The 23,686-nt window shown below is 38.0% G+C and overlaps 1 long non-coding RNA gene across 1 annotated transcript in view; it reads right to left on the bottom strand.

The window, feature by feature from the left end:
- The window catches only part of LOC114901515, a 154,698-nt gene extending 134,764 nt beyond the window's left edge, over nucleotides 1-19,934 (bottom strand). Inside the window, exon 1 of the long non-coding RNA XR_003795184.1 lies at nucleotides 19,609-19,934. This is a non-coding gene — a long non-coding RNA (uncharacterized LOC114901515). The remainder of the gene's footprint in view (nucleotides 1-19,608) is intronic.
- Between the last annotated feature and the right edge of the window lie 3,752 nt (nucleotides 19,935-23,686).

The following is a 23,686-nucleotide window of genomic DNA, read 5'->3' on the forward strand; positions in this document are numbered from 1 at the left end:
CTCCCAACATCTTCTTTAAAAAAAAAAAAAAAAAGAAGTGGAGAGCCGGCCACCCTCTGAGAGTCACTGTCACCAAGGAAGGGTGAGCAGGGGCCCCTGACCTTCCCCACAGACACTGCCTGTAGCCCCTTTCTGAGCTCCCCACTCCAACTTCCCCCGTTCAACAAAAAAAAAAGAAAAAAGTACAGAAACTTCAAGGCTAAGTCCTTCAATATATCACTAGTGAAAAATATGGGTTGAAAATTGAGGTACAATGTAATTATATCTACCTCACTAACATAGATGAATAGAAAGATACTAGCAGAAAATATACTAAAATATTCAAGAGAGTGGAAAAATTCTGTTCATCTAATTTTCCTTTAGTTTCGTTGCCTCTTTCTGTAATAAAATAAAACACAGAAACACGGAGAAAAGTAAAGGAAACAAAACCATTGTAGTTATTATGAAGAAAAAAAATGGAGAAGATGAAAAAGTAGATAGTTAAGCACCAAAAATGGTCAGAGTGGGGCTGAAAAGAAGAAAGCCTACTTGTGATACTCCTGATGAAACATACTCAGCGTGAATCATGTGAAATGAAAATGTGAAAAGCAGCCTCTTTAGTGATATCCTATCCTTACTTTGTTATGTTTCAATTCTTCATTGGGCTATATGCAAGCTTAGAGGCGAGGAAGTTACTAGTATGGCTGACTACCGAGTTTTGTCTCTCGGAAGCCCTCCTCCCTTACTGGTTACCTGACAGGTTGTTTCTGTCTTTGGGGCTGAGGTGGATTAAGGAGGCCAGGTCCTGTGATGAAGGTGGCAAGAAGACCATTACAGCCTTGGGCATAGGGGATTTCCAGGAACACACTCCCACAGGTTTAACATTTTCTGAGAACACACAATCCTTGGGCAACTAGGTATTTCTTTGGAGCAAGATTTCCAGTAAAGAGGTGAGGGACATATGCGAGCGTCAGAATTCACAGCACATTTTAATACCAACAGACCTGGATATCTGAAAAAAGCTGCCCCTGGGAATGGAAAGAACTCACAGATTGCTCCTTATTTTGGAGAAAGTAGGTTGTGAAACAGTGTGCTGAGGTGGCTTGCAGGGCAGTGTGGCTCTTACTCTGTACAAACACAAAGGCTCTGAGTTTCACCTTCATGGGGATCTGACCCCAGCTTTCACTTCCTTATGGGTCACCAGAAATTATCAAGTCGGGAACAAGGTTTAACTCCTCAAGTGATTGCAAAAATAATAGCTCAAACCCAGAATGCTGTTGTTTGTTGAAACTGAATTTTTTCATTTGTGAGGCTGCAGATCTATAACTGTACTTAAAATTGCCCAAGCAAGGTTTTTTTTGTTGTTGTTGTTATTTTAGTTGAAGAACCAGGAGATTCTTTTCAAACTTCAGAAATAGTATAAGCAAAGGAAAATGACCATGAAAGAGTACAAACACAAGGAAAAAACAGGCGAGGGGTGACTGTTTAATATGTTACTTAGGCATATAATTCTTTCAAATGGATTTCTTTTTTTAAAATTATTCATTTATTTATTTATGGCTGTGTTGAGTGTTTATTGCTGCACGTAGACTTTCTCTAGTTGTGGAGAGGGGGGCTACTCTTCGTTATGGTGCATGGGCTTCTCATTGAGGTTACTTCTCTTGTTGCGGAGCTCGGGCTCTAGGCACACAGGCTTCAGTAGTTGTGGCACGTGGGCTCAGTAGTTGTAGCTCACGGGCTCTAGAGCACAGGCTCAGTAGTTGTGGTGCACGGGCCTAGTTGCTCCGTGGCATGTGGGATTTTCCTGGACCAGGGCATGAACCTGTGTCCCCTGCATTGGCAGGCAGATTCTTAACCACTGCACCACCAGGGAAGTCCCTCAAATAGATTTCTTTAGAGCCGATATTTCTGTTTTGTGTTTTCCACCCTGCTTCTGATATTTTCAGACAGATTCTTTTTTAGCTACCCTGAGGTGGTTCTTAACATGGAGCTGTCATTCCAGAGTCTTTTCTCAAAATATTTTGGATAAAACGCTGTTTGATTTTCCCAGAGTGATTAAAGTGAATGCCCCTATTTGTTTCCAACAGAAATAACAAAATGTAATTTGTTCTAAAGGTATCTCAAAGTCAAGGAAGCCATTTGTCCACAAACAACCTTTCTCATGTTTTTGCCTCTTCTAGCTGGGGCTGGATATTCATTGTGGCTCCTATCTGGTGTTCTTGAAGAGGGATATATGAGGGTGGGCTTAGAGCATGGCTCTGCCGTGTAGAAGCTGCCTTTTACCTCTCTAGGCCTCTGATGTCCTCCTATAATGGTGCTGTGTCATGGGAACAGTTCTGGACGGGAACAGGATTGCTGAGATTAAGCTAGTGATTGCTGTGTTAGGTAAGGAAGGTCCCTGTGTGGGCCGCAGTGTCTTCCTCAGTTTAAATGGACACAAGAAGCTCTAGGTTTCACCCTAATGCTAAGATTTTGTGATTTTTGTCTTCTGATCCCTGGCATAGGTGTTCCTCTGGCCCTGCAGACACAGTGGTAAAGTATACAGCTTTCATGGATCCTTTCTTTCCAGAAGGGTCCAAATGTGGGTGTGGAGGATGACAAGGAGAAAGTCAGATGACAGTGATAAGCACTATGAAGAAATAACTGGGGCAGGACTTGTTTTCTGATATTGAATGATCAGGAAGCTGTCACCCACAGTCCCTTTTGTTCAGTGTGCAGCAGGAGAAGTGATCCAGGGATGGATTGGGAAGCAAAGAGGAATGAAGAATAAGGTCCAAGGGACCAGGCCTTTTATCACGAGCCTGATCAGGTCACCCAAAGCTCCCAGTTACGGCACAGCATCCACTGTGAGTCATACTTCATTACTCTGCTCCCGACCTTAAGGCAGCCGCTTAGCCATTGATCCTCTGTATTAATTCTTTGCCTTTGTCAATAAATATCTTCTCCCATTTGGTGGGTTCTCTTCATTTTTCATCCTTTGCTGTGCAGAAGTTTTTGTTTGATGTAGTCCCATTTGTTTATTTTTGCTTTTGTTTTCTTTGCCTGAGGAGATATATCTGGAAAGATATTGATAAGACCAATGTCAAAGAGTGTACTGCCTATATTTTCTTCTAGGAGTTTTATGATTTCAGGTCTTACCTTCAAGTCTTCTATCGATTTTGAGTTGATTTTTGTGTGTGGTGTGAGATAGTGGTCTAGTTCCATTCTTTTGCATGTAGCTGCCCAGTTTTCCCAGCACCATTTATTGAAGAAACTGTCCTTTCTCCATATGTATATTCTATTCGTAATTAATTGTCCATGTATGTGTGGGTATATTTCTGGGCTCTCAATTCTGTTCCATTGATCTATGTATCTGTTTTTTCTCCTAGTAGCTGTTCTGATCAATATAGCTTTATAATATGGCATGAAATCAGGGAGTGTGTTACCTCCAGTTTTGTTCTTTTATCTCAAGGTTTCTCTGGCTTTCTGGGTCTTTTGTGGTTCCATATAAATTTTTGAATTTTTGGTTCTATTCCTGTGAAAAATGTCCTTGGGATTTTAATAAGGATTGCACTGAATATATAGATTGTTTTAGGGAATATAGACATTTTAACAATGGTAATTCTTCCAATCCATGAACACAGAAATCTTTCCATTTATTTGTGTCTTATTAAATTTCTTTCAACAATGTCATAATTTTCAGTGTACAGGTGTTTCACCTTATTGGATAGATTTATTTCTAGGCATTTTATTCTTTTTGTTGCAATTGTAAAAGGGATTGTTTTCTTAATTTCTCTTTCTGCTAGCTCATTGTTAGTGTATAGAAATGAAACAGATTTTTGTATGTTGATTTTGTACCCTGTAACTTTACTGTGTTCATTTATTATTTCTAATAGTTTTTTTGGTTGAGTCTTTAAGGTTTTCTATACGTAAAATCATGTCATCTGCAAATAGTGACAGTTTTACTTCTTCTTTTCCAATCTGGATGAGTGTTATATGTTCTCCTTGCCTAATTGCTCTGGCTAGGACTTCCAATACTATGTTGAATAAGAGTGCAAGAGTGGGTATCCTTGTCTTGTTCCTGATTTTAGAGGAATAGCTTTCAGGTTTTTACCACTAGTGAGATGATCATATGGTTTTTATCCTTTATTTTGTTAATGTGGTGTATCACACTGATGGATTTGTAGATGCTGAAACATTCTTACATCCCTGGAATAAATCCCATTTGATCATGGTATATGATCCTTTTCATGTATTGTTGTATTCAGTTTGCTGATATTTTGTTGAGGATTTTTGCATTTATGTTCACCCGAGATATGGGCTTGTAACTTTCTTTTATGGGGTTGCTTTGTCTGGTTTTGGTATCAGGGTAATGTTGACCTCGTAAAATAAGTTAGGAAGCATTCCCTCCTCTTCAATTTTTTTGGAAGGGTTTGAGAAGGGTAGGTATTAAATCTTCTTTAAATGTTTGGTAGAATTTACCTGTGAAGGCATCTGGTCCTGGATTTTGTTTTTTGGGAGGTTTTTGATTATTATTTCAATCACTTTATTTGTGATCAGTTTATTCAGGTTTTCTATTTCTTCATGATTCAGTCTTGCAAGGTTGTATAATTCTAAGAATTTGTCCATTTCTTCTAGGTTGTCCAATTTGTTGGCATACAGCAGTTTATAATTTTCTCTTATAATTCTTTGTATTTCTGTGGTATTTGTTGTTATTTCTCCTCTTTCATTTCTGATGTTATTTATCAGAGACTTCTCTCTTTTTTTCGTAGCTAAAGGTTTGTCTAGTGAAAGGTTTGTTAATTTTGTCTATGTTTTCAAAGAACCAGCTCTTAGTTTGACTGATCATTTCTACTGTCTTTCTAGTCTCTATTTTATTTATTTCCACTCTGATCTTTAATATTTCCTTCCTTCTAACTGCCTTTGGGCCTGGTTTGTTCTTCTTTTTCTGGTTCCTTTAGGTGTAAGTTTAGGTTACATTGTTTATTTGAGATTTTTCTTGTTTCTGGAGGTAGGCCTGTATTGCTATACAAACTTCCCTGTTGGTACCACTTTTGCTGTATCCCATAGATTTTGATATGTCATATTTTCACTTACATTTGTCTTCAGATATTATTTGATTTCTCTTTTGATTTCCTCTTTGACCCAATAATTGTTCAGTAGCATGTTTTTCAGTTTCTTCATTTTATCTTTCATTTTCTGGTTGCTCTATATCTCCATTGTTTCTTTTTCCTTGTGCTTCTGTCTGCCATTTTGGTTTGGTTTTTTTTATAATGTTTTTCTTGGTTTCCTCTTTTTTCTGTTTTGTGTCTCTGCTCTAGACTTATGTTTTATAGTTGCCATAAGTTTATATAAAACGTCTCATGGATAAAATAGTCCATTTCTGCTGATAGTATCTTATCTTCATTTACCTACATGAGATACATCCTTTTCCTCTTCCCCTTTTGTGTTTTTGTTGTCTCAAATTATCCCTTTTTATGAGTTTTCGCTTTTTTTACCAAATTGAAGTAGCTATAGTTATTATTTTCTGCTTCTCTTCCTTTTAACCTTTATGCTTTAATAAAGTGTTCAAAAACATATGCTGATATAGAGTTGCAATTTTTTTATTCTGTCTGTCTATTTATCACCTTACTCAAAGTTCTGTGTATTTTTACCTTTTGTTTCTGGTAGAGAAGCTCCTTTCAACGTTTTTTACAAACTGTGTCTTTACTGATGAACTCCCTTAGCTTTTGTTCGTCTGGGAAAGTCTTTATTTCTCCTTTGTACCTAATGACAACCTTGCTGAATACAGTATTCTTGGATGACAGTTTTATCTTTCAGCATTTTGAGAATGTCATCCCATTCCCTCCCAGCCTGTAGAGTTTCTGCTGAAAAATCTGCTGATTGCCTAAAAGGGGTTTCTTTGTAGGATACAATCCTTTTTCTCCTGGTTGCCTTTAAAATTCTTTGTCATTGACTTTTTTTTTTTTTTTTTTTTGTGGTACGCGGGCCTCTCACTGTTGTGGCCTCTCCCGTTGCGGAGCACAGGCTCCGGACGCACAGGCTCGGCGGCCATGGCTCACGGGCCCCGCCGCTCCGCGGCGCATGGGATCTTCCCAGACCGGGGCACGAACCCATGTCCCCTGCATCGGCAGGTGGACTCTCAACCACTGCGCCACCAGGGAAGCCCTGTCATTGACTTTTGATAGTTTTAATATATTGTGTCTTGGAGAAGGTCTTTTTGCATTGAGGTAATTAGATGTTCTCTTAGCTTCACAGTTGTGTATATCCAGTTCCTTCCCCAGGTTTGGAAAGTTCTCGGCTATTGTTTCTTTAAATAAACTCTCTGTTCCCTTCTCCCTCTTCTGAGATACCCGTCACCTTAATGTTGCCCTTCCTAAAAGAGTCCGATACTTCTTATAGAGTTTCTTCATTTTGGGGGATCTTGATTTTCTTTCCTCTTCTATCTGTATCATTTCTAGATTTCTATCTTTGAGCTCACTGATTCCCTCTTCTGTATGGTCTGCTCTGTTTAAAATGCTTTCTAATGCATTCTTTATCTCATTTATTGAGGTCTTTAGCCCCAGAATTTCTGTTTGGTTATTTTTTTAGAGTTTCAATCTCCTTGGTAAAGTATTGCTTCTGTTTATTAGTTTTATTCCTGAGCTCACTGAACTGCCTTTCTGCTTTTCCTTGTAGCACGTTGAGTTTCCTCATGATAGCTTTTTGGAATTCTCCTATCAGTTAGATCACAATATTTTGTGACTTTAAGTTTGGTTTCCGGAGAACTGTCATTTTCTTTTTGTAGTACCATGTTACTGTGGTGCTTGATGACTTCTTCCTTTGCTGGTGCATCTGAAGTATTGCACACCTTTCTTCTTTAGGTAAAGTTGTTTTTTGTTTTGTTTTTTTACTTGTCTCTAAGAATTCAACAGGTTAGAAATTAAAGGCCTTTCTTTTGCTTTCCAGTAGTTAGCACTATAGCATGAGTTTCTGGTTTCGCTTACCTGAGCTGCCTCTGGTTATATTTGAGAATTGGCACTTTCTACCCTTCACTGCCTGTCAGAGATGTGGCCCACAGCCCTCATTATCACTGCTTGTGCCTCCAGGATCACTGGTACCTTGCTGCTGCCCATGTCACTGACATCACTGCCTGGGGCACCAGAATGGTAGGCTCTTCCACTAAGCTCAGGATCTCCTGATGTGCACACTCCCTCCCCATGGGGGAGGGGAAGGTGATGGGGAACTGGGGTGGTGCAGGCACCTCTGCCATGTCTGGTGCTGTCAGGTTCACAGGCTCTGCTGCTGCACGCAGAGGGCAGAGGGGCTGGAGTTGTGGGCTCCTCTGCAGTTGGCAGGACAGGGTCACAGGCCACCCACCACACTGCTGCCCATTTAACCATGGCTGTGGCTGGGAGGTGGCTGGGAGGCCAGAGTTGTTCGTACCTCCTCCTCTGCTGCTACTGAGTTCTCTGGGACTCTGGGCTCAGCTGCTGTGACTGGTGACCTGGGATTGCAGGTGTCACCTCTACTGTTTTTCTGGTTCTACCTCCTCTATTTGTTCCAATGCATCCACTTTTAGATGTACAGATATGTGGAATTCCCCAGCACCCTGGTGTGTTGGGCAGGGGCACCTTTGTTGAGTTGTGGATGTTTTACTGGTTGCAGATTGAAGGGGAAGAACAAAGAGAGCTTCTCACATCAGTGTGATGCTGATGTCATTCCCCGACTACTTTATTTTGGTATCCCATGTAACTTTTTCATGTTACTAGAACATACATTAATAGTTCAAGGAAGATCTGAGAGAGGTAAACTTTCTGAGCGTTCATGTATATACCTTTCCTTTTCTCTCCATCTCAAATGGTGGTTTGGTTGAAAGCAGACTTCTAAATTCAAAATCATCTTTCAGAACCATTCAGATTTTTTTCTTCAGCATTCACTATGTCAGAAGTCTGACGCTGATTTTTCTTAAGTTCTTTTATAGAGTATCTGGACTCCCCCGCTCCACCACCCCATGAGAACTTTTAGTACGTTTGGTTTCATCCATTCAACAGTTATTTATTAAGAAGGTATTATGTGCAAAGCTGTGTCCCCAGTGCTGGAGGTAAAAAAGTGAACAAAACAGAATTTCTTGTCCTCAAGGAGTTTGAATCATAGTGGAGGGAGCAAGAAGACAAACAACGAAAACATGGTATGTCGGTGATAAATGCTGTGGAGAATAATAAAGTAGAAAAAGAGGAAAAGGTGTGCTGGGTGCAAGTGGTCAAGTGTTGACATTTCAAATATGGAGGAAAGGAATCAGTGAAGTACCTTTGGTCAGAGATGTGAAGGGGGTGAAGGTGCAAGTTGTGCAGATAGGTGGGGAAAGAACATCCTGAAGAAGAAACTTCATGAGCAAGGGCCCTGAGGTGGGAACATGCCAGGGATGTTTGAGGGAAAGCAAGGAGTTATTATGTTTAGTTGGAATATACCAGTGGAAGGGAGAGTTATAGGAGATAAGATCAAAGAAAGAGAGTGTGAGGGAAGAGGGCTTAAATTCTGTAGGGCCTAATAGGCTATTTTCCAAATTTTGACTAGATTCTGAGTAAAATGAGAGGCCATTAGAGGGTTGTGAAGAGAGGAATTCTGACTTACATTCTGACTTACATTTTGAAAGATCACTCTGGTTGCTGAACTGGGAATAGACCATAGGGGAGGCAAGAGTAAAAAAAGGGAGAATTCATGAATTTGTTATAATCCCAGTGAAACATGTTGTGGCTTGAATTACAGTTGTAGCAATGTAAGTGGTGAAGAGAAGACACACCTTAGATTTATTTTATTTTTTTGTAATTTTTAACTTAGAAAAATTTTATATTTACAAAAACATTGTATGAATGGTACAAAGGACTCCAATATATCCTTAACCCAATTCCCCAATTGTAACGTTTACCACATTTACCTTTCACTTTTTATATATACATATTATAATATTTTGATCCATTTGGGAATAAGTTGAAGACATGATGCTTTTATCTCTATGACATGCAGTATATATTTCCTAAGAACAGTACATTCTCTTACATAACCACATACAATAATCACAGTCAGGAAAGCAACACTGATGCAATTCTGTTACATCATCTGTAGACTCTGTGTCAATTGTCTCAGGAATGTACTTTATAGAAAAAAGATCTGGTCCAGGTATCCTATGTTGATTATTTTGAAGAAAAGAGGATAGAAGTTGCTTATGGAGTGGAGCTTAATTTGGGGAGAAAAAGAGGAATCAAGGATGACTCTAAGGTTTTTCACTCAAGCAACTAGAAAGTGGAGTTACTATCACCTGAGACTGGAAAAACTTTGAAAGTAACAAGTTTATGTGTATGTCTGGGACGTGGGGGGAGAAAGGTACAGGAGTTCCGTTTTGGATGTACTAAATTTGAGATGTTTATTAGACATCCAAGTGGATATGTGAGTGTGTTCTTTGTGATTTGAAATTCCATCCTGATTCGAAACATGAATCTCTTCTATTGATTCAGCTCAGCACTGGGTGAGATCCACTAACATAAAGATGTCATCTTTTTTGTGTATAGGAGATGGTCTTCGATTATGAGTACTCCATTCCATTTTGCTCTCTCCAGATGATGTTGGAACTTCTAGATTTGCCCTAAGTGTCTAGTAGCATTCATTTTCAATATTCTCTCTTGGCCATTTCTTTGTTTCATCTGTGAGAATCTTTCTGAACATTCTTACAAGCTCACCAATTGGGTTTTTGGTACATCTATTATTCAGTAACAACTATAGCTGAATTTCTTTCACATCATTCTCTTCTCTTTGATGGTATTAATTACATTTAAATTTACTTTTTATCCTTTGTCCTCTTAGCAAACTAGCTAGTCTGTTAGTTCATTTGCCTGCGGAGTTTGATTTTTTTTTAATGTGGCATTTGCTTTCTTTAAATGTCCAGTGATTATTTCTGTCTTTTTATTGTTGATTTAATATATAAATGTCATCACTTGCTAACTGATGTACATGAAGCACGCAATGTCCTCTCCAGCCTGAGTCTTCAATTTTTGTTAGTTGGGGGTGAATTCTCCTATGTGGTGTCAACTTGCACCAATCCTTATAATATTTAAACATGATCAGCATAATAGCCTGCTAACAGTATTAATCTTTTTGTCCTGCCTTCCTCCAATCCTTTCTCCATTCCGTTGCCCAAAGTAAGCTTTTGGAATTGAAATATTAAAATGTCATTTGATATTTTACAATTTGCATCTTTATAATTTTCAGTAGACAAGCTTCATCTACAGATATTCACCTGTTTTTCTACTCATTTACCTAATATTCCTGGCACATCAGACTATCGGTAATTCCCTGAACATGCATCCATGCCTTTTCTCAGACTCTTGTCTTTACCTGGAGTGCTCTACCTCTTTCTGTCTGCATCTAGAACTTTAATGCATCCTTCAAGATCCAGCACCTGTTACAAATCTGTGCCCAAGCATTACTCCATTGCTGCTACATTTTGATGCCTTCACTCTCCACTGCATTAAATAAATTACTCCCCTTTCTGAATTCTTGTGGCATTTTCCTGTAGGTGTAGGTGTTGTTGTAAATAACTTATGTACCTCTTTCTCCCCTACTAGACAGAAGGAGATTTAAATGCAGGGAGGGATATGTTTTATTAATCTCAGAATATTAAGTACCTACTAGATGAAAGATACTTAAAATAATATGATTTCTTTATTGAACAAAGTGAGAAATCCCAAAGTAGATTATAGATGCACTTCTAGAAAGGAGAGGTGGTCCTGGGACCTGAAGTCTAGGCACTCATGAGGATATGGATTGCCTAATGCTATTTTGTAGGACTGTACAATTTTTTTTTAGGATTCTCAACTCGTAGACTGGCCTCTAATGTTGGTTCTATCATGGATTCCTTATAAAACAGCCACAGAAGCCACTTTATGTCTTACTTATGATATGGAGGTAGGCCTCAGGCCATGGGTAATGACCACTGGGGCCCAAGCAGGGTTGTGAGCAAAGCATGGGGAAGGGAACTGGTGAGACTCAAGGAAAGAGCTCCTGCCAAGCCTCAGCAAAGCTGAAGAGTTCTCCTGTGTGGGTTGAGGTCAGAGCAGAACAATGAAGAAATTCTTCAGGGAAGATGGGGGAATCCTGGTGCTCCAGTGGCGGAGAGGCTGGATATAGAATTATAAAGGCTGGCGGGAGAGATTTAGTATGTCATGCTAAGACATTTATACATCTCTGAGAGGCAATGGGAGAACAAGCGGGAGTTTTTAAGAACAGAAATAAAATCATTTAGGATATAATTTAGACCTCAGTCTCCTGTGTCAAACTGTACATTTGGGGTCTATAGAGAGAAGAAACAACTTGTAGGTATGAAAAAAAAACATTCCAGGAATAGCAAGAAGGCCTGTAGGTCTGGTGCATCAGCTGAGGGTGGGGTGAGGAAAGAGCGGTCATGACAAAAAGTATGCTTTGAAATATAAGTTGGGGTCAGATTACAAATGGCTTATATGGTGTGTATGGTGTGTGGTGTGGTAAGCGTCAGACTTCATTCTTTTCACTAAAAGGAACCAAGAAAGCGTGGTTGTTTGTTTGTTTGTTCTTTGCCACTTGGCTTGTGGGAGCTTGAGGGATCTTAGTTCCCCAACCAGGGATTGAACCCTGAGGGACCTGGGCCCTCAGCAATGAAATCTCAGAGTCCTAACCCCTGGACTACCAGGGAATTCCCCAAAAGTAGGAGAATGAGAGAAGGCAGAGGGAAACTGGGGTTTGAGGCCAGGCTTCTTGCTGTGCTTCAGGGGTCAATGACAGAGATAAAGAAGAGCTCGCTGCCCAAGGCAAGGTGGCTCACAGAGAGCCAGGGAGGCAGCCCTGCTCCTTAGGAGAGGGTGCCCTGGGCCCACAGTTTATTCTAAAATCGCGACATCAGTTACTGAATCCGATCCAAACGCAGCCCTTTCAGGGATATGTTTAATAAGGTAAAGGTGGTTTTTAACCATTATTTCTCACATTCAGTTAAAAATTCATGCCTAATATAAAAAAACACTCAGTTAGTTCTGAAAGAAATTCAACATTAAAAACAGATACACAAATGACTAAAATAAAGAATTAAAATGGGAATTAATGAAGCAATGAAAGAAGGAATGAGACACTTAGGTGAAGCATTTTGAGACAGCAGCTGAGAATGTATAAGGGGGCCAAAGAGGGCTCCTGAAAGAAAAGGAATTTGAGTTTCGACCTCAGGAGTGTGCAGAAGGGAATGAATAGGGTATAATACTTTGGGAAGGGGAAACACAATAAGATATTTGGGTGACATATCTAAGTAACATCAGCAATAAATACTATAGATGCTGTTTTTAAAGAATTCCCTGTGCACAAGACTCTTAGATAGCCTCATCCACCAGAAAGCAGACAGCAGAAGAAAGTTCCTGTTCCTGTGCGAAAAAAACCACATTCACAGAAAGACAGACAAGAAGAAAAGGCAGAGGGCTATGTACCAGATGAAGGAACAAGATAAAACCCCAGAAAAACAACTAAATGAAGTGGCGATAGGCAACCTTCCAGAAAAAGAATTCAGAATAATGGTAGTGAAGATGATGCAGGACCTCAGAAAAAGAATGGAGGCAAAGATCGAGAAGATGCAAGAAATGTTTAACAAAGATCTAGAAGAATTAAAAACAAAGAAACAGAGATGAACAATACAATAACTGAAATGAAAACTACACTAGAAGGAATCAATAGCAGAATAACTGAGGGAGAAGAAAGGATAAGTGACCTGGAAGACAGAATGGGTGGAATTCACTGCTGTGGAACAGAATAAAGAAAAAAGAATGAAAAGAAATGAAGACAGCTTAAGAGACCTCTGGGACAACATTAAACACACAACATTTGTATTATAGGGGTCCCAGAAGGAGAAGAAAGAAAGGACTTGACAAAATATTTGAAGAGACTATAGTCGAAAACTTCCCTAACATGGGAAAGGAAATAGCCACCCAAGTCCAGGAAGCGCAGAGAGTCGCATACAGGATAAACCCAAGGAGAAACACGCCGAGACACACAGTAATCAAACTGGCAAAATTTAAAGACAAAGAAAAGTTATTGAAAGCAGTAAGGGAAAAACAACAAATAACATACAAAGGAACTTCCATAAGCTGCTTTCTCAGCAGAAACTCTACAAGCCAGAAGGGAGTGGCATGATATACTTAAAGTGATGAAAGGGAAGAACCTATGACGAACATTACTCTACCCGGCAAGGATCTCATTCAGATTCAATGGAGAAATCAAAAGCTTTACAGACAATCAAAAGCTAAGAGAATTCAGCACCACCAAACCAGCTCTACAACAAATGCTAAAGGAACTTCTCTAAGTGGGAAACACAAGAGAAGAAAAGGACTTACAAAAACAAGCCCAAAACAATTAAGAAGATGTCATAGGAACACACATAACAATAATTACCTTAAACGAGAATGGATTAAATGCCCCAAACAAAAGACACAGACTTGCTGAATGGATACAAAAACAAAACCCATATATATGCTGTCTACAAGAGACCCACTTCAGACCTAGGGACACATTCAGACTGAAAGTGGGGATGGAAAAAGATATTCCGTGCAAATGCAAATTAAAAGAAAGCTGGAGTAGCAATACTCATATCAGATAAAATAGACTTTAAAATAAAGAATGTTACAAGAGACAAGGAAGGACACTACATAATGATCAAGGGATCAATCCAAGAAGAAGATATAACAATTATAACTATATATGCACCCAACATAGGAGCACCTCAATACATAAGGCAACTGCTAACAGCTATAAAAGAAGAAATCGACAGTAACACAAAAACAGTGGGGGACTTTAACACCTCACTTACACCAATGGACAGATCATCTAAAATGAAAATAAATAAGGAAACAGAAGCTTTAAATGACACAATAGACCAGATAGATTTAATTGATATTTACAGGACATTCCATCCAAAACCAGCAGATTACACTTTCTTCTCAAGTGTGCACAGAACATTCCCCAGGATAGATCACATCTTGGGTCACAAATCAAGCCTTAGTAAATTTAAGAAAATTGAATTCATATCAAGCATCTTTTCTGACCACAACGCTATGAGATTAGAAATGAATTACAGGGAAAATAACGTAAAAAACACAAACATATGGAGGCTAAACAATACATTACTAAATAACCAAGAGATCACTGAAGAAATCACAGAGGAAATCAAAAAATACCTAGAAACAAATGACAATAAAAACACGATGATCCAAAACCTTTGGGATTCAGCAAAAGCAGTTCTAAGAGGCAAGTTTAAAACTATACAAGCCTACCTCAAAAAACAAGAAAAATCTCAAGTGAACAATCTAACCTTACACCTAAAGGAACTAGAGAAAGAAGAACAAATAAAACCCAAAGTTAGCAGAAGGAAAGAAGTCAAAAAGATCAGAGCAGAAATAAATGAAATAGAAACAAAGAAAGCAATAGCAAAGATCAATAAAACTGAAAGCTGGTTCTTTGAGAAGATAAACAAAACTGATAAACCATTAGCCAGACTCACCAAGGAAAAGAGGGAGAGGACTCAAATCAATAAAATTAGAAATGAAAGAGGAGAAGTTACAACAGACACCACAGAAATACAAAGCATCCTAAGAGACTACTATAAGCGACTCTATGCCAATAAAATGGACAACCTGGAAGAAACTGACAAATTCTTAGAAAGGTATAACGTTCCAAGGCTGAACCAGGAAGAAACAGAAAATATGAACAGACCAATCACAAGTAATGAAATTGAAACTGTGATTAAAAATCTTCCAACAAACAAAAAGTCCAGGACCAGATGCCTTCACAGGTGAATTCTACCACATATTTAGAGAAGAGCTAACACCCACCCGTCTCAAACTCTTCAAAAAAACTGCAGAGTAAGGAACACTCCCAAACTCATTCTATGAGGCCACCATCATCCTGATACCAAAACCAGACAAAGATACTACAAATAAGGAAAATTACAGACCAATATCACTGATGAACATAGATGCAAAAAACCTCAACAAAATACTAGCAAACAGAATGCAACAACACATTAAAAGGATCATACACCATGATCAAGTGGGATTTATCCCAGGGATGCAAGGATTCTTCAATATATGCAAATCAATCAATGTGATACACCATATTAACAAATTGAAGAATAAAAACCATATGGTCATCTCAACAGATGCAGAAAAAGGTTTTGACAAAATTCAACACCCATTTATGATAAAAACTCTCCAGGAAGTGGGCACAGTGGGAACCTACCTCAACATAATAAAGGCCATATATGACAAACCCACAGCAAACATCATTCTCAATGGTGAAAAACTGAAAGCATTTCCTCTAAGAACAGGAACAAGACAAGGATGTCCACTCTCACCACTATTATTCAACTTAGTTTTGGAAGTCCTAGCCATGGCAATCAGAGAAGAAGAGGAAATAAAAGGAATACAAATTGGAAAAGAAGAAGGAAAACTGTCACTGTTTGCAGATGACATGATACTATACATAGAGAATCCTAAAGATGCCGCCAGAAAACTACTTGAGCTAATCAATGAATTTGGTAAAGTTTCAGGATAAAAATTAATGCACAGAAATCTCTTGCATTCCTATACATTAATGATGAAAAATCTGAAAGAGAAATTAAGGAAACACTCCCATTTACCATTGCAACAAAAAGAATAAAATACCTAGGAATAAACCTACCTAGGGAGACAAAAGACCTGTATGCAGAAAAGTATAAGACACTGAAGAAAGAAATTAAAGATGATACCAACAGATGGAGAGATATACCATGCTCTTGGATTGGAAGAATCAATATTGTGAAAATGACTATACTACCCAAAGCAATCTACAGATTCAGTGCAATCCCTGTCAAATTACCAATGGCATTTTTTACCGAATTAGAACAAAAAATGTTAAAATTTGTATGGAGACACAAAAGACCCTGAAGAGCCAAAGCAGTCTTGAGGGAAAAAAACGGAGGGGGAGGAATCAGACTCCCAGACTTCAAATTATACTATAAAGCTACAGTAATCAAGACAATATGGTACTGGCACAAAAACAGAAACATAGATCAATGGAACAAGATAGAAAGCCCAGAGATAAACCCACACACCTATGGTCAACTAATCTATGACAAAGGAGGCAAGGATATACAATGGAGAAAAGACAGTCTCTTCAATAAGTGGTGCTGGGAAAACTGGACAGCTACATGTAAAAGAATGAAATTAGAACACTCCCTAACAGCAAACACAAAAATAAACTCAAAATGGATTCGAGACCTAAATGTAAGACCGGACACTATAAAACTGTTAGAGGAAAACATAGGAAGAACACTCTTTGACATAAATCACAGCAAGCTATTTTTTGATCCACCTTCTAGAGTAATGGAAATAAAAACAAAAATAAACAAATGGAACCTAATGAAACTTCAAAGCTTTTTCACAGCAAAGGAAACCATAAACAAGACGAAAAGACAACCCTCAGAATGGGAGAAAATATTTGCAAATGAATCATCAAAGGATTAATCTGCAAAATATATAAACAGCTCATGCAGCTCAATATTAAAGAAACAAACAACCCAATCCAAAAATGGGCAGAAGACCTAAATAGGCATTTCTCCAAAGAAGAGATACAGATGGCCAAGAAGCACATGAAAAGCTGCTCAACATCCCTAATTATTAGAGAAATGCAAATCAAAACTACAATGAGGTATCACCTCACACCAGTTAGAATGGGCATCATCAGAAAATCTACAAACAACAAATGCTAGAGAGGGTGTGGAGAAAAGGGAACCCTCTTGCACTGCTGGTGGGAATGTAAATTGATACAGCCACTATGGAGAGCAGTATGGAGGTTCCTTAAAAAACTAAAAACAGAATTAACATATGACCCAGCAATCCCAGTACTGGGCATATACCCAGAGAAAACCATAATTCAAAAAGACACATGCACCCCAATGTTCATTGCAGCACTATTTACAATAGCCAGGTCATGGAAGCAACCTAAATGCCCATTGACAGACGAATGGATAAAGAAGATGTGGTACATATATACAATGGAATATTACTCAGCCATAAAAAGGAACGAAATTGGGTCATTTGCAGAGACGTGGATGGATCTAGAGACTGTCATACAGAGTGAAGTAAATCAGAAAGAGAAAAACAAATATCGTACATTAACGCATTTATGTGGAACCTAGAAAAATGGTACAGATGAACCAGTTTGCAGGGCACAAAGTGAGACACAGATGTAGAGAACAAACGTATGGACACCAAGTGGGGAAAGCAGCGGGGGGTGGTGGGGTGGTGGGATGAATTGGGCTATTGGGATTGACATGTATACACTGATGTGTATAAAATTGATGACTAATAAGAACCTGTATAAAAAAAAAAATAAAATTTAAAAATTAAACTAAATAAATAAATAAAATAAAAAATTCCCTGGCTCCTTGTATTCATAATGGATCAGCTCCCTGGAAGCAGAAACTATAGCCCTTACTTTCAGGTCTTACAGAGGTCAGCTGCACTCTTTTGCAAAAAGTTCATATTATAGTAGACAATCAAGTGGGTAAATAAATATATTTGTATTATTTCCAGGTAGAAAGACTTTGATGCCAGGAAGATATTAGTCAGCTCAAGGCCTGCAAGTGATGACAGTATGGCTGGCTGGGAACCTTAGAGCCTGTCTTCCTCTTCTTCCTTCTTCTTCTCCCCCTCTTCCTCCTTCTCCTTATTCTTTTCTTTTTTCCTCTCCCTTCTCTATCTTTCCATCCCCCTTTTTCTTGATTTCTCTCTTTTTCTTTCACTAACTCATTCAATCACTACAGATATACTGGCCACTTACCATGCAGTAAATATTGGGCTAGTGCTCACATTATTTTTTTCTACAAAAATTGGGTGTGAGGTGGAGTCTTTAAATAATAATAACTAGTGTGTCTCAAACATTCGATCCAGGTGTCTTCTAAGTTTCAGGCTTTTTCCTCTTCAAAATGTCTGTCCCAAAGCACAGGGCAAATTTCCAAACCTGAGCCTGAATATTAAAAAATCCAAACACATAGCATCTAAACTTGACATCCAGGGGAAGAAAGAGAACTTCTCGTTTAATAAGAGAGTATATATTATCTGCAAGTGTTTACTGAACCTCACTTGTCAAGTTCTATATATAACACATGTCAAAGCCCTCAACTGAGCTTGCCCTTGAGCGCTATGACTGTGGGTGGTGGCTCAATTGTTTCAGGTCCCCAGGTCCTGCCTGTGGTGTTTGTCTCCCAGGCCTGTCTGTCACACAGCTTACTGCTTCTCTCAGACATCCTCTCGGTTTATCCAGTGTAGGACTGTTCTCATTAGCAAGCTATTATTCTACAGTGATGCACTGGAAGCATTTCTGAATGGCATTTACTATTTTTGTGTGGTTCAAAGTTTTTGAAATTAAGGCATTTCTTTCCAAGATTTTTAAGCTTTGAAATTCCAATTTTGTGCAAAAACTTGAGCTATCCCCTATTCTTTGTGGGTGTCCAACTCTAACACATAAAGTAATAGGTTAGGAAACATTTAACCATCTAGGTTCAAACAAATCCGTTTACTTTGGTTGAACTGATGTTGCTATTGTCACTGAAGTAAACCACTGTATAAAGAAATTTGACAGTAAGAAAAATAGGACATTGCTCACAATGTCCCTACACAGGTGGGAAAGTGACTGATAGTGTGGACATACACAGTCACGGCTACAAGCAAGTCATGTATGTAGGAGAATAAAGTGCTTCTCTGAGAAAGAATGAAGGAGAGGAGAAATAAAATTTTTATGCCAACTAGTTAAAAATTTCTATTAATCACTGGAGTCATATCCCACATGCAGAGGAATACTTCTTGGACACACATTTTTTTTCCGCCCCCCCCGGGAAGAAATTGGGCCCAAATCCCTATCTGATCTCCTTTACTACCTATGACTCTCGAAAGCCTTTACTGCTTCATTGTCTTCTTCCTCTAGGCTCCATTCTAGTTCTGTTTGGCTTTCAAGAGCTGATGAGCCATCTTGGTGGAGGAGGACAATTGTGTGGAATGGAGCAGTCTTCAAGAGAACAAAAAAGAGAAAGTGCCATGTAGAAGGAGGCAAAGAGGAAGAGAGTTTTTAAAAAAGGAACACCCTCTAGGAAGAAAGACCCTTTTAACCTCTCTTTTCTCATTGTGTTACCTGGGCCACAGTGGAGATGGTTTCCTTGGAAACTCAGAAAACTGAGTGAGAGTGTGCCCCCTGCAGGCAGGCTGAGAGAGTGCACAGCACAGCTTAGCCAAAAGATAAGGCAGAATGCAGCAGCTGGGATTTAAGGCAGACCATCTGGGAGTCTGCACAATAACACTGATGAACATGTATGCAAAAATCCTTGACAAAATATTAATAAACCAAATTCAATGGCACATTAAAGAAAATCAAACATCATGACCAAGTGAAATTTATCCCTGTATGCAAGAATGGTTCAATATACATAAACCAATCAATGTGATACACCTCATTAACAGAATGAATGATAGAAGTCACACAATCATGTAAATAGATGCAGAAAAGGCATTTGATAAAATTCAACACCGTTTCATGATAAAAGCTCTCAAAAAATTATGTGTAGAGGGAACTTACCTCAACACAATAAATGCCATATGTGAAAAATCCATAGTTAACATCAGGATCAATGGTGAAATACTGAAATCTTTTCCTCTAAGATCTGGAACAAGGCAAGGATGCCCATTCTTGCTGTTTCTATTCACCACGGTACTGAAATTAAAAAGAAATTAAAACAGCAATTAAAAAGAAGTAAAAAGAGCAAGAAAAAGAAATAAAAAGCATCCAAATTGGAAAGAAAGAAGTAAAATTACGTCTATTTGCAGATAATGTTATCTAATATGTAGAAAACCTTAAAGACTCTACAAAAAAACCTGTTAGAACTAATCAATGAATTCATTAAAGTTGCACTATACAAAATCAACATACAAAAATCAGTTGCATTTCTATAAGCTAACAATAAACTATCTGAAACAGAAGTTAAGGAAACAAACCCATTAACAATAGGAGAATAAAATAGAATAAAACACTCAGGAATAAACTTAACCAAGGAGGTAAAAGACTTGTACACTGAAAACTATAAAACACTGATGAAAGAAATTAAGACACAGAAATAAGTGGAAATACTCTACATTCATGGATTGAAAGAATTAATATTGTTATAATTACTACTCATAGTAATCCATACTGGCATAAGTGATCTGCAGATTTAATATAATCCCTGTCAAAATCTCAATGACAGTTTTTACAGAAAGAGAAAAAAATCCTAAAACTCATGTGGAACAACAAAAGACTCTTGAGTACCCAAGCAATTTTGAGCAAGAAGAACAAAGCTGGAGCCATCACATTTTCTGATTTCAAAACATATCACAAAGCTACCATAAAAAGCTGTAATACAAAATACATTACAAAGTAATACAAATTGTATGGCATTGGCATATAAACAGACACATAGACCAATGAAACAGAATAGAGAACCTAGAAATAAACTCATGCATATATGTCAACTGATCTTTGACAAGGATACACATGAGGAAAGGGTAGTCTCTTTAATAAATGGTCTTCAGAAAACTGGAGGGAAAAGAATGAAATTGGAGTCTCATCTTATACTACGCACAAAAGTTAACTCAAAATGGATTAAAGACTTAATTGTAAAGCTTAAACCATAAAACTCCTAGAAGAAAACATAGGGGAAAAACCTCTTGACATTGGCCTTGGAAATGAATTCTTGGATGTGACATCAAAAGCATAGGCAACAAAAGCAAAAACAGACAAGTGTGATTATATTACACTAAAAAGCTTCTGCAGAGGAAAGGAGACCATCAGAAATATAGATCATTGGAACAGGATAGAAAGCCCAGAGATAAACCCACGCACCTATGGTCAACTAATCTATGACAAAGGAGGCAAGGATATACAATGGAGAAAAGACAGTCTCTTCAATAAGTGGTGCTGGGAAAACTGGACAGCTACATGTAAAAAAATGAAATTACAACATTCCCTAACACCATACACAAAAATAAACTCAAAATGGATTCGAGACCTAAATGTAAGACTGGACACCATAAAACTCTTAGTGGAAAACATAGGAAGAACACTCTGTGACATAAATCACAGCAAGATCTTTTTTGATCCACCTTCTAGAGTAATGGAAATAAAAACAAAAATAAACAAATGGGACCTAATGAAACTTCAAAGCTTTTTCACAGCAAAGGAAACCATAAACAAGACGAAAGGACAACCCTCAGAATGGGAGAAAATATTTGCAAACAAATCAATGGACAAAGGATTAGTCTCCAAAATATATAAACAGCTCATGCAGCTCAATATTAAAAAAAACAAACAACCCAATCCAAAACGGGCAGATGACCTAAATAGACATTTCTCCAAAGAAGACATACAGATGGCCAAGAAGCACATGAAAAGCTGCTCAACATTCCTAATTATTAGAGAAATGCAAATCAAAACTACAATGAGTTATCACCTCATACCAGTTAGAATGGGCATCATCAGAAAATCTACAAACAACAAATGCTAGAGAGGGTGTGGAGAAAAGGGAACCCTCTTGCACTGTTGGTGGGAATGTAAACTGATACAGCCACTATTTACAATAGCCAGGTCATGGAAGCAACCTAAATGCCCATTGACAGACGAATGGATAAAGAAGATGTGGTACATATATACAATGGAATATTACTCAGCCATAAAAAAGAATGAAATTGGATCATTTGCAGAGATGTGGATGGATCTAGAGACTGTCATACAGAGTGAAGTAAGTCAGAAAGAGAAAAACAAATATTGTGTATTAATGCATATATGTGGAACCTAGAAAAATGGTACAGATGAACCGGTTTGCAGGGCAGAAACTGAGACACAGATGTAGAGAACAAGTGTATGGACACCAAGGGGGGGAAATGGCAGTGGGGTGGTGGTGGGATGAACTGGGAGATTGGGGTTGACATATATACACTAATATGTATAAAATGGATAACTAATAAGAACCTGCTGAATGAAAAAATAAAATTCAAAAAAATATAATTAAAAAATTAGAAAAAAAAGAACATGGAGGGATATATTATGTTCAGTGATTAGAAGACATATTGAAAAGCTATTACTATCTGTCTGAAGTTATCGGTATCTACAATTTTAATGAAAATCCATTAAAAACACTAGACTTTTTTAAAGCAGATTCCAGAACTTATATGGAAATGCAGAAGGTCAAGTATAGCTCAGGTGATCTTAAGGAAAAGAAAGCTAAAAAAATTGCACTACCTGCTATGAAAACTTACTATACTGCAATAGTGATTTAGACAGTGTGGTATTCACACATGTATAGATCAATAAACCAGTGGAACATACTGGAGACCTAAAAATGGGCTAAATTGACTCATATGTGGTCACCTGATTTATGACACAGTTTAGTGTGGGTGAGGATGGTATTTCCAATTCCATGTCAATTGGTTATCTATATGGGAAAAAATAATCATGGTCTCCTACCTTACTTTATATTTAAAAAAATCAATTCTAGATGAATGGTATATCTAAAAATTAAAAAAAGAAAGTTAAATAGAAGAAAACACAGTATACTATCTTTAATACTTTTGAGTAGGCAGATTCCTTAAAAGAACATGGAAGTGCTGACTGAAGGAAAATTTGACAAATTGGTAATACCAAAAATTAGATGCTCTGTTCATCAAAAGATACCAATTAAGGAATGAAAGGAAAGTGGAAAAAGATATTTACAATACATATCTAAAACAAAGGAGTAATATCTAGGCTACATAAAGAACTACTACTGACCAATAAGAAAAAGGCAGACAACCAAATAGAAATGTGAAAGACTTTCAAAAGGCACTTCACAAAACAGGATATGCAAGTGTCCAACAGATACCTATGAATGTGCTCATATTTACTATTCATTAGGTAAATGCAGATTAAAACCACAATGCAATACAACTATATCAACTACAATGGCAAAAACAAAAAGGACAGAAAATTCTGAATGTTCTCGAGGTTGTGGAACAACTGAAACTCTCATCTACTGTTAGTGGGAATTTATTTCAGAAACTGCAGTTTTCACTGAAACTGAACATATACATACCAAACAATCCATCAATTTCACATTTATGTAAATTCCCAACAGAAATGCTTATTTTCACAAAAGATATTTATAAGAATGTTCAGGGCTTCTCTGGTGGCGCAGTGGTTAAGAATCCGCCTGCCAGTGCAGGGGACATGGGTTCAATCCCTGGGCCGGGAAGATCCCACATGCCGAGGAGCAACTAAGCCCGTGTGCCACAACTACTGAGGCTGTGCTCTAAAGCCTGAGAGCTACAACTACTGAGCCCACGTGCTGCAACTACTGAAGCCCAGGCACCTAGAGCCCATGATCTGCAACAAGAGAAGCCACCACAGTGAGAAGCCTGCACACCACATCAAAGAGTAGCCTCCACTTGCCGCAACTAGAGAAAGCCCGAGCACAGCAACGAAGACCCAGTGCAGCCAAAGATAAATAAATAAATTAATTTTAAAAAAAAGGATGTTCAGAGTAGCATTATTTTTTTTCATTTTTATTTTATATTGGAGTATAGTTGATTTACAATGGTGTGTTAGTTTTGGGTGCACAGCAAAGTGATTTAGTTATACATATACATAT

The sequence above is a fragment of the Monodon monoceros genome, unplaced genomic scaffold, assembly GCF_005190385.1.
Source record: "Monodon monoceros isolate NGI ecotype Baffin Bay Population unplaced genomic scaffold, NGI_Narwhal_1 Super_Scaffold_2, whole genome shotgun sequence".
In the NCBI taxonomy this organism is placed as follows: Eukaryota; Metazoa; Chordata; class Mammalia; order Artiodactyla; family Monodontidae; genus Monodon; species Monodon monoceros.